Below are 23,078 nucleotides of genomic sequence, written 5' to 3' on the forward strand. Positions count from 1 at the left end.
AATCCTCGTTTATATCTTACCGAGTAAGCATAGAAGTAAGACACGACGCTCGCGTCTTTCTCTCGTCGGGTCCTTCTCAACTAAGAAAAAGCGATGCGGCAAAGCCAGTAGCTTCGTTTCTCAGAGCTTGAGTTCCTTTCAAGACTAGGCATTGAAGGCTTAAACCCAGTCGAGCTGTTGCAAGAGCGAAAAGCTCCAAATCCCGTGGCGGGGTGGCCGTACCATACCCGCGCAACGGCCGCGCATACCGTGCGCAACTCGATGTAAGCGTCGGTGTTCCGTCCCCTCCACTTGCCTCCAGGCTTTAGGGACTCATCGGCCCCGGAGGGGGCGGCAGCTTAGCGAGCAAGCCCGCTTGAACCGTTGGCGCCTCAAGGCAAGCAGGACAGCTACACTGTAGAAACTTTCCGTAATTTTTCAAACACTTTGTCGTAATTCTGCCGGAATATCTGTCCGTTTGTTAGTTGACTAAAATAGTAACGGACAAAAAACTCGTTTTTTTGTAAGGTTGAGTAAAATATTATATAGCTGTGTGGCAAAAGAGTATCATAGTAGAGGATAAGAGCATTAAAAGTGATTTTATCGTTCAATCTTTCTAAAAAAATTCCTTATAGTAAAAAAACCAAAGGCTACCATGAAGCTGCAGTACCCTGCAAAAGGAACCAAAAAAAAAAGGGGGGGGAGGGGTAAACACTGAACAAAAATTAAGTAAAAGTCCATAATTCGCAGTAAAGCACATAAGCACCGCTCTACCTCACTGGGGGTGAAGGTGACGAGTTGCATGTCTACAGAAGTTTTCGAGCTTGTAATGATTGTTAGGGGGGTTCAGTGTGACTGCACATAAACAGGTTGCGAGAAGAGCGAAGACCAGACCAAGAAGAAATGCTGTTGCTCCACGGTACGAAACAGCTGAAAGCCACCGGCAGAATTCTTGCAAACAACTCCCTTCAGTGCTGTCTCGTGACCTTGCAGTTCCACAATGTTGTCTAGGAGGCATAATAAGACGACCCACTAAAGGGCCATACTTTAGTTCACCTCTGGCTCACCAGTGAAAGGTAAGAATTCTAGCCAATGTCAGTGAGTTATCCGGAGCGAGATTGGCTGCCGATGGATAGTGTAAGCTGCCCCCCTTTGCTGAACACTTTCAATTTATCTTACAAGTTCAACCTCATAGGAGTCTCATATGGAGATGCGATACTCTAGCTGTGACAGGACCAGGGCTGTGAAAGGCACCTAAGTGTGCTATGGCCTGTTCCACTGAACACGCAAAGTACAAAACCCAGTGTTCCACACGTTTTGGACAAAACTCCCGACATGCTGTGTGAAGAAGCATAGCTGGTTATTTATAGTAGACCCTGTCGATGCTGTTCTGCAAACCTTCGTGGTGTCTGGGGTCACCTGATAAGTGGAACCAGCATTAGGTCCTCCGTAACAGCAGTGGAGTCGTTTGCAGGGAGGCATTATCACCATTAATAAGCAGGTTGAGAACAATTGGACTGAGCACACTGTCCCACCAATCTACAGAACACTTGGGCCACTGGAAATAGTTCGATGGTATGCATTGCACTCTGAGCGACTCAACTTGAAGGCTTCTAGTATGCACACATTTAATTAATTGTAAAGTTAATGAGTACCAGTGGCTAGCTAAGCAAGTCGCAGTACTCAGCTTTCACGGAAGCCGAACAGCACACACGGCATAGCGGCACCTTGCCATGCTTGTGGGAGGTTCCAGCTCCAGGTTACGGCGTCGCCAAAAGGTAATCGGAAAGGTACCACGACCGGCACAAATCTAGAGTTTTTAGCACGATCCTTTCCGTAAGTGGCGTACTCCACTGTATCAATCGACAAGGTCAAGTTGTCTCAACTATAACGACCCCTAGGGTAAAAATGACGACTCCACACGTAGTCAAAAAGCAGGTAGTCAAATCTGACTACCCCCAAAGTAACATGGCGGCCGATTAGCGAGGCTCGGATTTCCCGGTAAGGCCTAGCGAATTTTCAGCCGAGTGAGAGAATAGGGCGCATACGCCTATTCGACGTCTTCCAAGCGCCATCAGACACCCTAAACATCCGTCCTTAGACACCGGTACCGTACCAATTAGCCGGGAAGACGGCAGCGTGCTTGCCGAAATCGCCGCGATTGCACCCGACGGCATCTCGCTAGATTGACGGTATTTTTACCGCCGGCGGAGAACGCTCAAAAAAGAAATCGTAACGCGAGGAATGGGTGAAGTGACTTCATTGAAGACGACGTACCCTTGTCGTATGCGGGGATGAATCCCTGGGCACCTTCGTGAACACCGACGGGAGGCGTTCAACTCGCGCCAACACCCCGCAACTCGCACGCTAGCTTTCTTTTTTTTTTTCTATCTATTCTTGTTGGTGCCTACCTCAACCGACGTGGTTATCCGTTGCTGCCTTCACTTCGCAGCGCTTCGACACAGAACAATAATTTAGGTGGCTGAGTGGCACAATTATTACGATTGTTATCAAGCTGAGAGGCACGTTGGAGCCCAGTGGACCGCACGCCAGCTGTTCGTAATCAATAGCTTCAGGCTTGCACGACACTTAGCTTATTGAATCAGGCGGCAGCTTGCGCCACCTAGGAAGTGTGGCAGCAACCGCTAGATGGCACTAAAAAAATGCTCATTCACCGACTCCTACTGCTGAACTGCGCACTGCACGCACAGCAACTCATGCACCAACACACACACCAACCACGACACCGAACACTGTAGGCACAACATATCAACAGTACAACAAGGCACAAGCAACTGCAACACAACACCTCCGCGACTCTCTACTCTTAACTCTACTCTACTCCACCGACCCGAATCATATATATGCCCTACCATGTTCTGACAAGGATTAGGCAAGTGACTCCCGCTGTTCACTAAATGGATACAAAGAGTGTCTGCAAGTACTATTAGTATACAGGTACTATGTGTATTTAAATTGGCACGCTAGACACCTCCCTTAATCTAGCGCTTCGAGGGGCAACATGATATGAAAGTAATCGGCTAAAGTAACGCCGTACGGCATGCTTCCGATCAGTTTCGGTTTCAGATTCACGCAGTGATAAGCTTACTAAAGCCATGCTGCCCATGCTCGTTTCGCGCGTGTAATAGCAGCAAAAATTTCAATAATATCTGCATTCCTAGTCAGTAATCGGCTAAAGATAACATAGTTCTTAGGCTTGTGTTGTTTAATTCGTTTTTTTTTTCATTTAAATTTAGTGCTTGAGAAAAGGTGAGAATTGTAGCCGGCAAACGCTGGTGGCACGCTTTCTCGTGTTGGTCGAGTGACGGATGAGTCGCTTTACTCGCTCCACTTTAAAAACCCCAAAATTAAACTTAAAAAAAGAAAAAGTATTGGGGTACAATTTTATATATAAAAAAGTAGCAAAGCCGAGATTTTTTTTTATGTGCTGCATTTGGAGAACATATACACCCCTATGAAATTATTTTAAATCTTTTATTTTTGTGATGACAACAAAAGGTTGGCACTTGTAAAGCATGGGGACACTTCATAAAAACAATGTACTAAGCTTAAAACATTAGGGGATTACAACCAAAACTATACTCTATATAAAGTTGCTATAATGGAGACAAAGTGTTCAGGTGGCAATTGTTTGTATTCTTTTATTTTCCAAACCTGATATGCAATCTTATATTGAAAATATTTTCATTGAAAAAATAATTAAACGCTTTAAAACAACCTTGTAGGTATTTTTGAATCATTGTTCAAATGGAAACCTGAAATCGTTTTCCAGCACTGGTCTATCAAACTATAGTAATTATAGAAATGATACTTTCTAAAGCCAGAAACAACCTCGCAGCCTTCTTAATGGCGCCTTTGAATATGAAACAAACCAGAAAACTTAAATGAAAACAGGGAACATTTAACCAAAAAACAATGTTATGTATGCATTACAAACATATCAAATCATCAATATATGCAACATCACAGTAATTTCACCACCCTAAAAGATACCTGAAAATATGTATAACACAAAAAGGAATATGATTTACACCAAGCAATATTCTGGGCCATAGAACCAAAGTTTCGACAATAAAAAAATAATGAGGGGGTACCCAAAAGTAACTGGAATCAATATCAGGAGGCCATACGTTCGTAGTACCAGCATCCGCCTGGTGTCGTCTGCTAATGATCTAGCCGCATGTTGTGAATTTTTTCCTCAAGTGCTTAAAATCATTTTTTTTTTTGTTTTTTGCAATGTCTGATTTGAAAGATCTTACACATTCACAAAACAATTTCCTTTCAAGACTTTTCATACGAGCGAAAAGATAAAAAGTCATACGGGCGAGCGAGGTTCTGAGAATACGGGAGGTGGAGAAGCGGTGTCATGCCATTTTTGCTAAAAAAATTGTTGCACTGACAGGGCAGTGTGTGCTGGGGCATTGTTGTGATGGGACCATCATTCCCCCTTTCCCTCACATCGGGGTATTTGTGCCTTCCTGAGCTTCGCAAGTGTCGCAAAATTCCCAGGTAAACACCTGATTAGCAGGTTCACCAACAAGAACAAATTCGGAGTGAACAATGCCCAACATGTTCTGTGTTTTCTTCAGTTGAGGAGGTTGAAGGTCGCCCTGAACGAGGTTATTCGTCGATCAATAATTCACTGGCCTAAACGGATACTACTACAACATGTTGGTGCTCATTTTTCGGTCTATATGTGTTCAAAAAAGCAGTATCGCATCGAACACACCAATATCTTGTTAAAAAAGTCACGAAAGGGAATTTTAAAATGAATTAAACAATTCGCAAAGAGCACCTGGTGGATGTCGCTGACGTCTCATTTGTAATGCCCGTCTAGGAACCTTGAGAGCTAGTGACGGTAACTGTCTCGCCTCCCGCTAAGACGAGAGAAGAGGGGAAGGAGGAACTTCCCTCTTCCCGAGAATCCCTTTTGTATGTCCCAGAAGTCGCTATTGTCCCCCTACAAGATTATAGAAAATTAACCCTTCGCTCAAAATTCGTACAAGAGCAGCCGCTTCGGTGGCTGGAATGACTAGGCCCTCCTCTCGACGTCAGCCTCGACGTAGCTTTGCTCGTCCCGGGACGAACTACGTCACGATTGCGTTCGATGTCACATGCCCTCCGCTGGATGTTCTCCGAGCGCTTGCCAGAGTGGGCCGTTTATAACGAAAAATACAGCCAACAGGCTCAAAATACAAACGTGTGATTGTCATTTATGGATATTATGGATCATATTCATCCTATTTTTCAACACAACAGGTATATTTCGAATTTCGTTGAGTAGAAAAGCACTAATAGACTTGAGATTTCTTATTAGCATCTTTTTTGTAAGCTCTCCGAAACATTACAAGAGTTTCCGGCAGTTTTTCCTTGATGATGTTCCTTGATATCAGACATTCCAAAAAGAAACGAGAAATGATTTTGATGCGCTTGGAAAAAAAAATTATAGCAGGCAATGCCAGTCGGTAAACTCACTCAGAAGGGTTGCTGCTAAGCGCTGCTAGCTGGGGAAGCTGGTACTACAAACGGGCCGCCTTTCAGAAATTCATTCCGGTAACTTTTGCATCCACCCTGGTATGATTCACTGTGCCAAAGGCTTTCGATATGTGCCGTGTCTTAAAGAAAAGATGGCAACCAATCAAATAGGCTCAAGAAACCTTATGCAACATTGCTTGGTGATCTGACAACACTGAGAGCGTCGCTATTTTAATGTTGGCAAGCCTCGTCGGTACCAAAGCACGGTGGAGGCATCGGAGAGAGCCGTACGGGCAGTGTACGATAGCGCAGCAGCTGTTTTCCGCCTTCTGACCATAAAATGTCGACAAACAGTTTAAACAACCTACTGCAACTGTCTCATGAAGCTCCAAGAGGCCTTTGCACGCTGGCAACAACCTCGCCGAAGCAGTGCAGCAAGTCCTACGCCTTCACTGTGGATGCTTACACACTGTAGGTTGTCGCCGGCGTGTGCATAGGCCTCCGAAAGTTTCGTCAGACAGTTGCAGTAAGTTGTTTAAACTGTTTGTCCACGTTCTATGGTCGGAAGGCGAAAAACACAGCTGCCGCGCCATCGCACACTGCCCGTATGGTTGTTTCCAATCCCTGTACCGTGCTTCAGTACCGACAACGCTTGTTAACATTAATATACCGACGCTCTTAGTGTTGTCTTACCAACAAGCAATTTCGCATCAGGTTTTTTTTAGATGAGGCAATTCTCTCTGTAACATCAAGCAACACTGTCCAGAGAGTGTGCCCAAACAACGGCGGACTTCGGTATTTTGTGCTTGCAGCTACCATGCTCCGTTCACCTCTAAGCTGAGAGTGTGGTGGAAGCTACGTCCTCGTTAAAAACGTTCTGTTTCTGTTTCGCTACGTCATCACGCTTCCAACCATGCCCATACTCACGTGCAAAGAGCGGGGTCAGGTGACAAGAGCAGTGATGTGATTGGCCGTAGTCATTTTGGAGCAGCTATTGGAGCAGCCAAAAGTTCATTTTGTAGAAGCAAAAAGAGATTTGGAGCATAACCGCACACTTCATTTTCATTTATATCACTGCAAACGTGAGGAGGAGAGACGGCAAATATTAGGAGAACAAACACTGGCTGTTTAGTTGCATGTGGAAGTACCAGACACGGTAACAAGACGGCTGATAAAGGACAGCGGAAACTGCCGTGAATGATTATTTTGGGTACGAAATCCCACTGAACAAACGTTAAAATACAATCATTTTGAATACCCAGATTCATGTGTCCTTCTAGTTATAGGGGGGGTTGGAACAAAACTGGAATTCTTAGATCAGACAAAAAACAAAGCATAAAAAATAAACCGACAAAAGAGTCCATATATAGTATACCTTCTTGCACCACGTCTCGCTCTGGAGGAGTACCTTCCACCCAGCACGCGGGTGCACTGCGGTGAAGAAAGACACGCAACAGCGCCACGCCTAGTCCGCAATTGTCGCTTCACTGCAATACACCAATATGTGGTGAGAAGCGCACTCAACAAAGCTAACCAACCCACCACAACAGACCACGAGACTTATTGCGAAACTTCCAAGTACTGTCAGTGCTCGGTGCGAAATCAAATCGAATTGTATGTTATCTGACGCATTATCGGAAGTGCTGAGAATCTGCCCGAGCCTACTCTAACCATCTGGCCAGGTAGCGAGGTCTGCAGCTGTTATATTCGGCACAAATTGCACAGCAATCACATGACTGGGTGATAAAAGGGAGGCAGCTGATTGGTCCGACAGGCACTGTAGCTTAAGGGTGAACAGAGTATAGATAGTGCACACTTTTGAAAAGGGTCTATTCGACGGTAGCTGACATGCTGTCGGTGGCTGCAATACAAATAGCAAAAGCGCATACTGCAATGTTCGCTTGTCTCCTATCATTTTTATATAGCCTTTGTTCTTTCCATGGGCAACGCTGGATCCCACCCCTGCCGGCATGTTGTGGTCAAGACAGGTTAACGACGACAACTGGATTATTGCATACAATACGTTGTCTTGTGGGCTGTTGGGCTGTTTGGCTGGTGGCATTGATTACATGATGGGCCTTGTCTGCTAACCCTCTTTCGCATCTTTTTGCTGGTGCTTGCCGCATGAGGTGCTGGGCTCGGCCGTGGGCTCCGGTGTTGCAAACAGCAGTTCTAAATCACTATAAAAGAAAAGAAAAAAAAAGGAACAGAGTGACAAACCTGTAACAATGTAGCAAAATGAGATGCTTTACGCTGGCTTCACACGAAAAACCTTTTTGAACATTTTGGCATTGCAAGGCAAACACACTTTTGGAAGTTTCACGGTCTAAACCAACAAGCACGCCAAAGAATTGAGGATTCATTTTACGGCCTGGCCCTGATCTTACGAGCAGCTGAAATCTCGTTACATTTTGAAGTCGCAATAGCTCCAATTCCAGACTCTTAAGTTCACCAGCAGCAACCGCTGAAATAACAACATGATGCTATTTTTGGTATGATCACCATCCAAAAATACAGTTAGTTTATGCTATATAGACCCAAACTTTTTGAGTGATAACATGCAACTATGCCTATGTCTTTTGCTGATGCACCTGGAACCATAAATTACAAAATCAGAAAAAATAAAACCATCAAATTTTGTTGTCAATGAACCTTCTGACCCTGCAGTGATAATGAAATTTAACTACAAGAATACACAGATTCATTAAAAAAATATGTTTAATATCTATCTTGAATGAACTGCTATATTTTTATTGTAAATGTCCCACTCATGATAGCACACCAAACGCAATGACTGAAATGTGACAGCGGCATCTTGGGACATTTCGGATGCGAGTCAACTCACCATGGCCATCGCTAGCCTGGCTGCAAGCATGCCGGTTGACAGTGTCACCATGTACTTTACCAGAAAAAAATACATTTGTCACCATTAATTTATGCCAGTGCACCCACAGAGACAAATGTTGCTCTCCTAGTGGTGTAGACACCACGCATTTGAGAGAATACATGAGGATCCCACCGCCCACACTGTACAGCATTGGTGCGGCATGACAGCAGTCATGCCGCGCCAAGGGAGAGGGCTGCCATGGGCACACCGGGATTCCGGGTTTGCCGAGACAGTAGAGGCAGCTGTCTCGACAAGTGCTCCAGGTGTCCTTAACCATAGATGGCAACAGCCATCTATTGTTGCCATCAATCGTCCCAATCGACAGATCTCACTAAGCGTTCCACGCATGCGTGATGCCGCAATAACTTTAGTTCACAGGGGGCAGGAGACAGTGCTTGAGACGGCTCGTGTCGTCTCGTCACATACGAAGCTCCAGCGGGGTTCTCCCACATGCGAAAAGACTAAAGTTCCTTTGATGCATTGTGGCAGCGGCGGCTTAAAGAAACTGGCTGGTCAGATTGCTCTATTTCAAAGGCAAAAACCCTCAGGCTGCTGCACATCCAGTCGTTCCAACCACACAAAGCCTGTTCGTGCCAAGGCCATTAGATTCTCATGGGGTGGGACATTTTCATAGTAAAGCATATGGTGTCGATATGTCACACCTTGGTGGTTTTCAACACTGAAGGGCTATATAATTCCTCTTCGCTTTCACAGAATTCTGTTACATCAGAAAGATGAGAGGTTGGAAACAGGGATGGAGAAGAACGTCAGAAGAAAGGAGAGGTGAAGCAAAGCGACTGACCGAATTGTCCTGGGCGAGCCAACGCAGGACACCTGTTTGTGCGGAGCGCGGGCTGGGGTGGTGTGTTGCCTTTGAAGAAAACCTAGCCCGAACTTGGCTCAACTGGCAAGACCCCAGTTTCATCAGACACAGGGACACCTAGCACAGCCAGGCATGCAGGGGGTCTGAACCCACGCTCGGCTCGGGGCTCATGGTGATTGGTGACACCACTCACCAAACACCCACAAGCGCACAGGTCTCCTGTGGCAACGGAACCCTGTAAAAAAGCATTCAGTACATAAAGTAGATACTGATCAAGCCAAGCAAAAGATACACTTCAACTGGAAAAAAAAATAAAGGCTCAGCTTAGACATATGATAGATGCCCAAGTGCAGTTGTCAGTCAAAGCCAATGTATTTTACATACTTCAAGTGAACTAATAGTTATCATAGATAAAGTCAAAGCTACAAAGCAAAATGTGCTCAAAATACTGAGAGCTGAGCGTAAGTATGCACAGCTTTCTTAACCGAAATACTAATAATGATTTTGTTTCACTTGTCTTTCTCATTAAGTGACACCTCTTTTTCAACTACAAATGAAATGTGCTCATGTGAAACCTATAACCTCATGCTAAATCTGGGTCATTCCTCCTCTGCAGTGTGCTGGGTTGCTCAAAAATAAAGTTAGGTGGCCTTATCTCGGTCTCAAGAAAAAAATTGTCAAGGCTACTCGTGCCCTAGCAAAGCTTTTTCTTGAGGTTTTCTTAGATAGACCGACTGAGTTACTTTCGAACAAACCAGCTAATAAATAGATTATGGACGAACAGAATCAAGATTAGATATTCCACTGAAACGAGTAGCCAAGTGAAATCACCAATTAGCTGAATGCTCAGGCAGTCGTAACGTATCAACTCGGTAGCCTTCAACAAAAACTCTTTTCATTGCATCAGTTGGCAAAGTAGATGTGAAACACGTGCACGACAAAGACATGCATTGTATGATGGTTCCACCATCAATTGTAGCTGGCGTCCTACGACACTGTGACATGGCACGTCCCGATGTCCCATTGTGGGGAGCTGGCCGACGCAAGCAAAAATTGCAACCGCATAGTTTGGTCATTTCACTCCAGTGTCAGGTGTATGCAGTTTGAATGTTTTCGTGTTCTGCGAAGCTACTGCAAGCACCATGAGTGACAAAGAAGATGTTGTGATATCACCATCTCAACTACAAACAAACAAAGCATTGCAACAACGACAATGATGCCGAGGAGCGGTGCTAAAATGCTAAAAGGTAGTGCATGCTTTGGTTTTGCTGCATAATTGGTTTTGCTTTAAAGTTCAGAAGGTGAAGAGGGATTGCAAAGGCCAGGGTCCTCTGGGGTAACAACCACTACGAAATTATGTAAGCACTGTCGAAGGTGTTAGCTGTGCCGGGGCTCATGTTTCGTAATGACGCACTGTGCCTGTTGTCAGGCGCCCGTCACTACATACCTCGAGCAGTGCGAGAAAGATGTGCGTAGATAAACAGTGACGGCCAGTCAAGCAGCACCAAAACAGGACCTGGAAGTGTACATGGGCTCATCCAGCTTTGACACCAGAGAGGCCAAGCTAGGCTTTGAGTGGAGCCTGAGCAGAATGCACGAAGGAGGACCAGACAGGCCTTCATTTATGTACATCACAAAAAGGTGCCTACCGCACACTATTTAGTGTGCGGTAGGCACCTTTTGGGACGCAGTCTTTCCTCAAAATAAGCTTTTGGCACTTTCCATGATCCCGGGTGTTGCTTGGGGTCTCGTGAATTGACAGCCTTGGCAAGTTCTTGCCCACAGGTACCACGACAAATGCCAAAAATAGCACCAAGAATAGAAGAACGCACCAAGAGAGGCTTATTTTCATTCACATTTTCTGCCTTGTATTACAGTTCCTGTATATGCTATCCCCCTTCGGGGGAGCTATACAGGAACTCTATCTTGTATAGGAAAGCGACGCACCCTTGTGGTGATAGCCGGCACTTGAGCAGGCATTATCAGTATACAGGAGGCTATGCTCTATGACCATTAAAATCTTAATCCTACCTATGCTCCATGACACCTATCCAGACAGGTCAGTCTTGAAAAGCTTGGCACGCACTATCTTCTGGTACCAGAGTGTTGACAAAGACATTTAAGACCATGTAAGAAGGCGCGAAACATGTGCCCAGTCCTGTTAAATGCCCCTGGTGCAGGTTCGGGTCAGCTGATTGGATACCAAGCAACGCTGAACATGGCTTATATTATGCCGTACTGCTGGAGAGTTACGTAGTACTGATCGTGGTCCACTCGGATACAAAGCACATAGAAGCATCGGCCGAGACCACAGTGAAAGCCCAGTGCGACATCTTTGATTGATTTGGACAGCCAAGGACACTTGTGTTTGACAACGGACCCAGATTAATAGTACTGTTTTCAAACAGTTTTTCCAATGGTCATGTACATCACCCCACCACCACTTTGCATCACCCGCAGTTCATCGGGTTATCCAAGCATGCAATCTGTGGAAACAAGGGGCATTTATGAGGTTCAACCTCACAGTCTTGGAACCAGGCTTGCAAGCACTTCTCCACTGTTGTTGAAGTTCCACTGCTGCAGAACCTCAGCAAAAGATAGGAAGTATTCTTCTTAACTGTTATTCGGCAATCACATCAGATCCCAACCGCGGCTAAAGTTAGCCGCAGTACCTAGGAGAGGTATTTTGAAATCACGTGACTGGCTCGAGATCCGGGGAAACATGGCGGTGCCCCGCGGTCAGTGAACGCCGCTCGCTTTAAAACTAATACGTCATTGCAGCTGCATTATCGGGCGCGTTAGGCAGCAACGCCTTGCCTTACCTAACTTAAGCCGCAAAGCATGAGCAATAACCTCGCCGCATTTTTAAGTAGTTTTTCGATTCTGGCCATACCTAAGCCTAAAGGAATGCGATAATTGTCGCCATGGCGACGTCTTTGGAAAGTGGATTGCCTTGCACGTGCTGGCGTCTGCAGTAGTAATTGTTCTAAAGCAAAAAGTCTACAACAAAGTTTGCCTTACACGTGCGTTCGTCAAAGCCTTATTATAATTATTTACTTCGAATTTTTTTATAAGAGGGAGGCCAGCGCGCGCGGACCGTAGAATTACACTTCCAGCGTTCTCCATGCTTGGGTAAATTAGAAAAATGTCTATTGGGACGCTGTCTGCTTTTGTGTGCTATCAATAACCGGCCGACTGAGTCAAGACAATCCGCTCTCCAAAGACCTTGCCATGCCGACAATTATCGCATTCATTTAGGCTTAGGAATGACCAGAATCAAAAGACTATCTAAAAAATACGGCAAGGTCATTGCTTATGCATTCCGATTAAGTGAGGTAAAGCAAGGTGAAAGCCTCCTGCACCATTCGTTGCTGACTAACGCGCCCGATATTGCAGCTACAACGACATATTAGTTCCAAAGCGAGCGGCGGTCACTCCCCGCGGCACTGCCATGTTTCCCCGCATCCCTACAGAGCCAGTCACGTGATTTCAAGATCCCTCTCCTAGGTACTGCGGCTAACTTTAGCCGCGGTTAGTGTTTCGAGCAAACGGGCCCAGACTGATTTTTGTCTATACGCATTTGGACTCGTCCCCACACATGGGAGGCAATCATCGTTTTGGTGTGGGACAGGCTGTGCGGGCACGCAGTTTAGGCCTATGGTGGATTCCTGAAATTGTCTGCTCACTTGAGCAGACAATTTCGAATGACAACAGTAGGCACTTCAAGAGGACGCACCAACAGCAGGCGGAGCAGCTCTGGAAACAGCTTCCCCACAAGTGGACTGGACTGCCTGTAGTAATTTTGTTGACGGAAAGGCAACAATGTTGGAAATTCGGTGGTTCAATGATCAGGCTGCTCCTTGGCAGCAGGAGACATCCAAAAGGGACTGGTAGGGCGGCCAGTTGATAGGGTACCCTGGTGGGAGGCAAGTAGTAGGCGGGGTTCACAGTCAGCACGAACCCTGCCGGCGACAAAGCAGAGGTGATTGACTTTTAGGTTTAGGTTTAATTTATTATAGAGCAGAACATCAGAACTGAAGAACAAGAATGGCATAAGAGGCGCAAGCTCGGGCTCAGACTCGCACTCATAATAGTACAAACAGTGTCTTAACGACGGAACAAACTAGTAAAAGCCAATTATTAGATTCTCCTTTTCTTATATCTTTTTTAAACAAAACCCCAAGAAAGACATTAAGGGGGTGCAGAATCAAAACTTGGAATATCCCCGGAAGACTTAGAAATGGGTAAAATATGATCCATGATATCCGTAAATGATAATCACATGCTTGTATTTTCAGCAAATGGCTATATTTTTTGTTCTAACCGACAGTATCTGGCGAGCGCTTCAAAATCAGCCATCGAGTCGGCATGACGCATCTCGAGATATTTGCCCGTGACGTCACGCTCACAACGTCACGGGCCCATACGAGGCCAAGGGTATAGTAATTACGATCATTGTCACTAGGTGGCGCCAGCTTTATCGTCAGCGCGTTACAATTCTGCTAAGTGGGAATGCTCGAGGTAGGGTGTTCTAGACCCACTGATCTCTATGTCTATTTGCTCGATCGCGTTTGACCAGCTCCGGCTATGGACGGGAATGCGGCCATGGTCGGTCATCTTTTTGTTAGAGTTACATTATCTCTAGCCATTATAGTAATATGGCGGACAGCGCTATGGCGGCAGGCTGCCATAAAATAGCCGTGGATCTAGTACCGTGGGTGATATTTCATGCTTGATTGAAGTTGCTCGAATGACAACTGTTTGTGAGCTGCGGTCATGAAGCAGACCATGTCTACACAAAGAAATAGGCGCTAAAATTTTGCTTCCGTACCCCATTAAAGCAGAACGAAGAACTACTACTCTCCCACTCTTAATATTTTTTTTAACAGTAGCTATAGGGATAATACAGTAATAAAAATACCCCCAGAACACGACACTTATCTTCCAATACACACAAGTAGTCAATGAGAAATGATTATAATGCAATTAAATGCAAAGGTGCAAGCGAGCTGGACAAGAATGACGAAAGTAAACCCTGGAGAAAGGGAACAAGAGGGACAAAGGACAAACATAAATCTCCAAACACAGCTAGGTGACTGGTGAGCGACCGAAAAAATCCGCCTGGTCCGGGTATCGAACCCGGGACCTCTCTATTACAAGTGGAGCGCTCTACCAACTGAGCTAACCAGGGGTTAGACGTCAGTAGAGCAAACGGGTTTGCTCTACTGACCCGGACCAGGCGGATTTTTTCGGTCGCTCACCAGTCACCTAGCTGTGTTTGGAGATTTATGTTTGTCCTTTGTCTCTCTTGTTCCCTTTCTCCAGGGTTTACTTTCGTCATTCTTGTCCAGCTCGCTTGCACCTTTGCATTTAATTGCATTATAATTATAACCTTAAATTGCAAGCTTCACCCTTGTTGGTGTTCGACTGGTGGCAGCTGATAACACCCGTTTGCTCTACTGACGTCTAACCCCTGGTTAGCTCAGTTGGTAGAGCGCTCCACTTGTAATGGAGAGGTCCCGGGTTCGATACCCGGACCAGGCGGATTTTTTCGGTCGCTCACCAGTCACCTAGCTGTGTTTGGAGATTTATGTTTGTCCTTTGTCCCTCTTGTTCCCTTTCTCCAGGGTTTACTTTCGTCGAGAAATGATATTGGAAAAACTTCATATCCGAGGAAAGTTAGTCATATTTGAGATAGTTGCAGTCAGAGGAAAATGTCGGCTTAACGGCTGCTGTTGAGGTCACAAGCCTTTATGACAAAAATGTTTTCTTAGAAGAAAAACCGAAAGAGAAACATTTAATTTCACAGCACTGCGATTCACCGAAAGCACCCGTCTTGAATGGAGCAGATGCTAGCTCCTCCGCGTACGATAAAGCTTTGTGTCGCGTGCTGGTGCACGCTGGTTCTTCGACATAGGGTTTCGAGCGAGGAGGCCAATGAAGACAGCGGCCGTCTTGTAAACACCAACTTCTTGGGAGGCCAGAGCTAGGTGGCCATCTTGAGCGCTGATTATATTCCATTCATCCCTAAGCTGAGACTGCGTTGAAAGCTACGTCCTCAATGGACCAGTCACACCCCCCTCTTTCACCACGTGATCACGCTCCCGCTCATTCCCACACACCGAGGACAGGGTCAGGTGATGAAAGGGAGGCAGCTGATTGGTTCGGCGGGCACGTAGTTCCCACTGCAGTCTCAGCCCATAGCCGTGTATAGAGAGTGTTTGGTCAATGGGAGGCGCGGGCAGAGCCTGGGCGTGTACCAGAAGCAGAAAGTGGGCTTGACATTCACTCTTGGCCAACCAGAAGCCTAAAAGAATCCCTAGCGGTAGTAGCGAGAAACTGTTTTAATTATAGGTATATGTTGGTATATGGTTTCAATAAGCACATAAATGTGAAGTGTAGTGACCCTTCATGGCCGAAAGTAGGGTGCCCGTGATGTTACGATCATGATCATGCAGAAAGATGTAAGAAACAAATGTGCCGCTCAACTCTGTTCTGCTCGGGAGAGTGCGACCACTCAGACGGTAAATTCCCGGCCCTCGGTTCACAGATTATGTCGATTGTTCCGCCAGTCGCACTCTTTCACCATAATTTTGGATGATTGTGATTGAAACATCACGTGCACCACATTTTCAGTCACTGAGAGTTACTCTGACGCACTTATTAAGTTTGTTCCTCGCAACCACTGCCAGGGTATTATTTCCAGCCTGTGATTGGAGACACTCGAATTTGTGAAGACGCCCTGGAACACGCCCAGCCTGCTTTCGGCCAATGGCGCCTCCTCATTTGTCTCCTATACTTCCCAACGTATGGCCAAACTTTCTACATATATGGCTCTGTCTCAGCTTAGGGGTGAACAGAGTATAGGGCAGCATGTCTCAATGCAATGAAATTTCGTGAAGTCCAAAACCGGATGCAGCAGAGCGACCGGCCAAGGGGAAAAGATCAGAAGGTTTGAAAGGCCACGTCTCTCAGGGCAGACTGGCAAACTGAACGATCACGAGTGTTCGAACACTGTGAAGAACATCAGGGGCTTATTTACTGTCCTGAAAGAACTGAAGGAACACTGCAAAAAACCTCAGAAGCTTATATACTGCCCTAAAAAAAAACTGCAAGAGCATGAGCACAAGTCCTTTGTGAAAAACCGCAGGGGCTCTTTTTGTGCCCAAAAAAGAGTTTAACAGTCGAAAAAAACGGGATGGGCCGATAGGCTCGACCGACGCACCAAAACATAGCCGTAGCTGACGCGCCGAAATGTAGTGATCCTCTGGTGGAGAGGCGACGATGGTGGTGGTGCGACGACCCGGCTGCTACTTGGCAGCAGGAGACATCCAGGAAGGGCCGGTAGAGCGACAGCGCTATGGGGTGCCGTGACGGGTGACGAGGCAAAGGTGATTGACTTTTAGGTTGAGGTTTAATAAATCAGAGCAGAACATCAAAACTGAAGAAAGCAAACGGCGAAAGAGGCGCAAGTTCGGGCTTGCGCTGGCGCTTGTAAAAGCACCAATAGCGCCCGTGACGACGTAACGATCTACTGGGTGATATCAAGGAGCGGCCAGGGTCTTTAATTCGACCTCGAAATTCGGTTTCTTAACCTATCGCGTTCCGATTTTATACAGCGTTGGCCACAGGTAGTGCATTTTTTGTATAAAATTCGCAAAGAGCGAGCTTGCCTAAGGAAAAGGTAAAAAAAAAAAGGCTTAGCTTTTATGGAAACGCAGCGAAGACACCGGTCTTCGGCTTCGCTGCGTTTCTATTAAAGTTAGGCCTTTCTTTTTTTTTTACGTGTTCCTTAGGTAAGCTCGCTCTTTTCGAATTTTATACAAAAACTGCACCACCTGTGGCCAATGCTGTACAAAATTGGAACGCGATAGGTTAAGAAACCGAATTTTGAGGTCGATTTAAAGAGCCTGGTCGCTCCTTGAATCACCCGATAGTAAAAGCCAATTACTGCGCTGCCACTGAATTTCAACCAGCTACTGAATTTGAAAGTTCGCGCACTTCGTACGTAGTGTACAGCCAGGAGATAACAACCACGACGGGTGCAGCTCAGGAATTCAACCAGTCCGAGATTGATGAAAACAGTACGGGCGACAGTCACATACTCTCTGAGCATGCTTACCCTGCCGATCCTCGGTGTCAGTGGTCAATGGTTGAACACGATCCGATATACAACTAATCCTTTTTTTTAATATTCTTGGCAATAAAATACGGCAAAAGGATATCCTCACCTGAGTTCGGCAAACAGTCACGCCGTTTGTTGTTGTTATGATGCCACAGCCAAACCATACCACGGTCCACGGCTGTCGTCGAGACCAGTGTTGCTGCTCGAGCTGACAAAATGTTTATTCCACCAATCTACGCGAACTGCACAACAGATGTGATCTTGGCGAATCTTAAAGGATCACGAAAGCTAAGGAAGAATATAACTTATAGTCTCTCTGTAGTTATCTAAGTTACTAATATCATTTACGACTGCCCGCATGTGAATATCGGATCCGCAAGTGACCACCCCCGTGTCGTCACCTGCAGAAAAGTGGTCATTCCACAGCGGTTTGGTGTCGTCACTTTGCCCAAAGGCTAGTAACTCGCCTTTTGGGGTAGTCAAAGCCTCCAAAGCGCCATTTGACTACCCAGGGTAGTCATTTTTTCTTAGAGTGTAGACTCCTATCTTGATGAGCAAGAAAGATGTCACTAAGGACTGGAGCAATGCTGGATCCTATGCATACTCCCGTCTTTTGTAGGTAGGCATTAGGTGGACTTCGAATAGGTCTTCAGTAAGTCCAGAAACTGACTTTGGGACAGACCCGCCGCGTTCATAAAGGGTATGACGCCATAGGCGTCAATGCTTTCTTCCACACATTTTAGGAGACGTTCTTGGGGTAAGGAATAATATAGGTTCTTGATATCGATGGAAAATATCTTGAGCTCTTCCTGACGATGTTCTTCTAGAAAGCTGAATACCTCGTAGGAACTTCGAACCAGGTAGGGATCGTCAATCTTTAGCAGATTTAGCCTTTCCTGAAGGAATATTGCCACCGATTTTTGCCATGTTCCTCTTTCTGAGACAATGACTCTAAGGGGACATCCTGGTTTATGGGTTTTTGGCGCTGAAGAATAATTCAAGGTTTTGATTTCTGCTGCGATCAATAGAAGAGCAGAGCTTTTTTAATTCAAGGGACTGACAAAATTGTCTTGCCTCTCTTTTTATCTTGTTCAATGCGACCCCTTTGTGGCAGTGGAAGACTGAGGCGATGGCTTCTAATGCCTTAGCACCGTACGTTTCTTTGTTCATGATCACAAAACCACCTTCTTTATCCGCTGGCAAAAGAAAGAGCGAGTTTTTCTTTAAGTAAGTCTCTACTTTCTTGATGGAAAGAGGTGAGAATGGCGGTATGTATCTAACAAGTAAGTCCACTCCTTCTGAAGTGCATCTATCGACCTCAGACTCCGGAGCGCGTCTCGACACTTGTCTGACGATGGAAAGCTTCTCCGATGCTGACCAGCTTTGGTTCTACTGCAAACTTTGGTCCGAGATTGAGGACATCCCTCACATCTTCTGGCAGATGGATGTTGCTGCCAATCGTGTGGACTGGGTTGCTCGAAGCACACTATTTCTTTGGTGTACTTGCTCTGAGGTGCCTTAAGGTGAGCCGCCAGAAACATTCTGTCGTTCTTTCACTTAAGGAAGCGTAATCTCTTCATTTTCTTTTGCCTAAGTAAGGAGGAACGTTCACATTCAACTGTATGTAGAGGCTGTTTCTGTAGTGTCGTGCCTGTCGATGCCATTCAGACTGGGGAATCTTGCAAAACCTCTTACCGTGGCCGACTGATGGCGCGAAGCCTCCAAAGAGGGACCAGATTTCCGGTGGCAACATCTGTAGTCGAACGCAGTACCCGAAGGAGCGTGCTTGGCAGGTGGATATGGCGATCATAGTGACCAGGGGGGCTATGTTCTGCTTTTTGCACTCCCAGGAGCCTATGGAGAAGGAAGTGACGTCATCAACGCAGCAAATGCAGATTGGATGTTGATTTTGTTTTCTTCTGTCAGCATCCAATATGCGTTTCCTCTAGTCGTTGGCGTCACTTCCTTCTTCCAAGTCTCCTGGGAGTGCAAAAAGCGCAGCAGAGCACCCCAGCTCTCCTGGGGTCAACGGAAGGTGCTTAAAAGGACCCGATGTATTAGAAATAAAACCTGTTAATACTGCAGATTGGGCGAGTTGGTAAGGCATCATTACGAACCAGCGCACAAGTAGACAGTTATTCAAAATCCAAAACACACAAAAAATAAACTCACACAGCGCTGAACGATCAACCCCCCCCCCCCCCCCCCCCCCCCCGATTTGTGTTTCAAACTTCCTCTTCTTCGACCCCAAGGAATAGGTTGCCAAGGAAGAAAAGGGGAAAGACAAGGCAAAGGGGGGGAGGTGAAAGAAAAAGAAAAGGAAAACAGATGAATAGAAAAGGAAAAATATAAGTCAAAGAAAAGGAAAATAAAGGAGAATAATACTAATACAAAAAGAGTCCAAGAGTTACAAGAATTACAAAAATAATTACAAAATGAATCACGAACAGGTATAAACCAGGTGATATGCTGGCTTGCTGTCGACTACACTCTTGGCGTAAATAATTTGAGTGATGCAAAAAATCGAAGGGTTACAAAAATTAGTTGTTAAATAATATCAGATGTAAACAGAGACCAGTGGTTATACTGGGTTACTGTCTTAAACACCTTCTGTGTAAATAATGCAGTTGTTTCTCCGATAGAGCTAAGGACGGAGTGCTAACGCACTGGGCTTCCCGTCTTGCAATGTTCTCCGCTTCTATAATTTCTCGGGTGAGCTGGTTTTCACTCCTGCCTAACACAGCACAGTTGTCCAGTCGCGCAAAACAGCCACAATCCCTACAGTGATTACCTAGGTGACCGGAGCAGGCAGTGGCAATGTTGTTGTTGTGCTCTCGCAGGCGGTCGTTTAAACACCCTGTGGAAAAGAGTACATTGGACAGACGGGGCGTCTGTCCAATGTACTCTTTTCCACAGGAAAGGGGAAACGAATAAACTACGCCTTCAACACATGGGACAAAGTTGGATCTGTGTTTCTTTGCGCAGCTGACGGTGCTGATTGAGGAGGTGTTTACTTTTTTGCTGACGCTGTAAAGTTATGTGGTGCTGAAAACACTACATTCACAGTTACTCTGTTTGCTATTTTCTTTAGACCATGATATAGATTATGCATATATGGCACGACTACCGGTCTGGTTGTCCTGTCTCTGGGTGTTTTTGCGGCGCTACCGAGCTTGATTTCTCTGAGGAGAACCTCGGTTACCGACGTCAGTATGGGTAGAGGATATCCAGCGGACCTTAGCCTTGATACCTGTACGTCGAAGCTCGTCTGCATTGAATGTAAACATGACTTGCTAATAGAGTTCTTAAGACATGAACTCACTATACCTCTTCTTGCAAGCTTGTAATGTGGAGGGTTCTATCTCATGGTCTAAAGAAAATAGCAAACAGAGTAAATGTGAATGTAGTGTTTTCAGCACCACACAAACTTCACAGCCTCTGCAAAAAAGTAAACACCTCCTCAATCAGCACCGTCAGCTGCGCAAAGAAACACAGATCCAAGTTTGTCCCATGTGTTGAAGGGGTAGTCTATTCGTTTCCCCTTTCCTGTGGAAAAGAGAACGTTGGACAGACGGGCGGTGTTTAAACGACCGCCTGCGAGAGCACAACAACAACATTGCCAATGCCAACTCCGGCCACCTATAAGTATTCACTGTAGGGATTGTGGCTGTTTTGCGCGACTGGACAACTGTGCTGTGTTAGGCAGGAGTAAAAACCAGCTCACCCGAGAAATTATAGAAGCGGAGAACATTGCAAGACGAGAAGCCCAGTTCGTTAGCACTCCGTCCTTAGCTTTATCGGAGAAAGAACTACATTATTAAGACAGAAGGTGTCTAAGACAGTAAGCCAGTATAGCCACTGATTTTTGTTTACATCTGATTTTATTTAAAAACTAATTTTTGTAACCCTTGGACTTTTTGCATCCCTCAAACTGTTTACGCCAAGAGTGTAGTCGACAGCAGGCCAGCATATCACCTGGTTTATACCCGTTCGTGATTAATTTTGTAATTATTTTTGTAATTTTTGTAACTCTTGGACTCAGTTGTATTAGTATTATTCTCCTTTATTTTCCTTTTCTTTGACTTCTATTTTTCCTTTTCCATTCATCTGTTTTCCTTTTCTTTTTCTTTCGCCTCCCCCCCCCCCCCCTCCCTTGCCTCGTCTTTCCTCTTTTCTTCCTTGGCAACCTATTCCTTGTGGTCGAAGAAGAGGAAGTTTGAAATACAAATCAGGGGGTTGATAGTTCAGCGCTGTGTGAGTGTATTTTTTGTGTGTTTGGATTTTAAATAACTGTCTACTTGTGCGCTGGTTCGTAATCATGCCTTACCAACTCGCCCAATCTGCAGTATTAACTAGGTTGAGGTGGCACGGATTGTTAGACTTCTTTGCTTTTTTAAAGAGTTTGCGCTTCTGTCGAGAGAGCTGTACGATGGTTTCAGTGATCCAGGGGGACCTCTGTCTTCCTGTCGAAACTTTGATGGGGACGCACTCCTTCTCGATTGCAGTGATTAGATCCAGCCGGATGTCATAGGCATCGTCCACAGACGGTTCATCGGTAGCAATTACCTAAGGTGCCAGGTGCACAAGACTGCTGAGGTGAGCTACGTCAGTTTGTGAGAACAGTTGGACCCTTCTTGCATACCTGCCGAACTTGGGCAGCGACAGGAGGCTCTCGAGGTATATGGCCTTATGGTCAGACCCATCAAGGCTGGGTTCCAAGGAGCAGGCAGAGATGAATGCAGGGTTCGTAGTGAAGGCCAAGTCCAGGAAAGACGCCTTCTGTGTGCTTTAGGTACGATGGTTTGTCACAAACTTGAATAAATTCAACTGACTCCATTACGTCCAGGAGCATGTCATCATGCGGTGCTGATGAAAGGGGGGCCGAGATATCTGTCCGATCAACATGGGCATTAAAATGCCCAACGATGTTAACATTCAGGTATGAATTCGCAGCAGTGCGCTCCAAAGAGTCGTTGAGCAGGGTGTAAGATGCGACTCGGGTAGCCGGCGGACAGTAGACGCAGCCAAAGAGCACTTTCCCACGCTTGTGAGAGATTTCAATAAACAAAGCCTCAAGACCAGCAGCCTCGAAATCTTGACGCCTTCGGCACGGCAAGTGTCGGGGGACGACGAACATAACCCCGCCTCCACTACAACCCTCGCGGTCTTTCCTGTACACAACATGACGAGCAGTGTCGACCATGAGTTCATCTGGCACTGAGGCGTCAAGCCACGTCTCGCAAAGGGCAAACACCATCTCTGGGGAGGAGGCAACGAGCACCTGGAAGTGGAGCAACTTGTTCTTTATGGAGCGGACGTTGGAAAACCAAAGTGCAAGATCAGAGTGAGCATGTGTATGCCGCGCAGCGCAAGCAGCCACTGGGTCGAGGGGAGGGGTGGAGCACCGAGGAGCGGGCATAGGGAACAGGGTATCGTCGAAGTCCGGAAGCTGGCAAGTGGCGCAGTACTATTCTTCCGACGTCAACGACAGGCGTCTGTAGGTGCGGAGAAAGAGCGATTCACACTTCCGGTGGGCATTGTACTTGTCGCACTGTAAAGCGGCGACACTGTCGTAGACGGCTCGGTCGCAACGGGGCAATTGGGACGCGGGCTGGGGTTCGGTGACACGTCACCGGCAAGCAGGAGGAGCAGCAGAGTCTGCGACTGACGGATCCGGGTGGAGAGGATCAGCGTCCCCTTAGGCTTAGTGCTCAGCCAGTAGCCGAGCGAGTCCCGAGCACTGGCGGCGTCGGGCATCCGTGCGACCA

General features: G+C 46.2%; 1 pseudogene; it reads right to left on the minus strand.

The window, feature by feature from the left end:
• LOC120846779 overlaps positions 1–22,848 on the minus strand; it is a 78,842-nt pseudogene extending 55,994 nt beyond the window's left edge.
• Positions 22,849–23,078: the final 230 nt, after the last annotated feature.

This window comes from Ixodes scapularis, unplaced genomic scaffold, assembly GCF_016920785.2.
Source record: "Ixodes scapularis isolate PalLabHiFi unplaced genomic scaffold, ASM1692078v2 PGA_scaffold10__122_contigs__length_95168666, whole genome shotgun sequence".
Lineage (NCBI taxonomy): Eukaryota > Metazoa > Arthropoda > Arachnida > Ixodida > Ixodidae > Ixodes > Ixodes scapularis.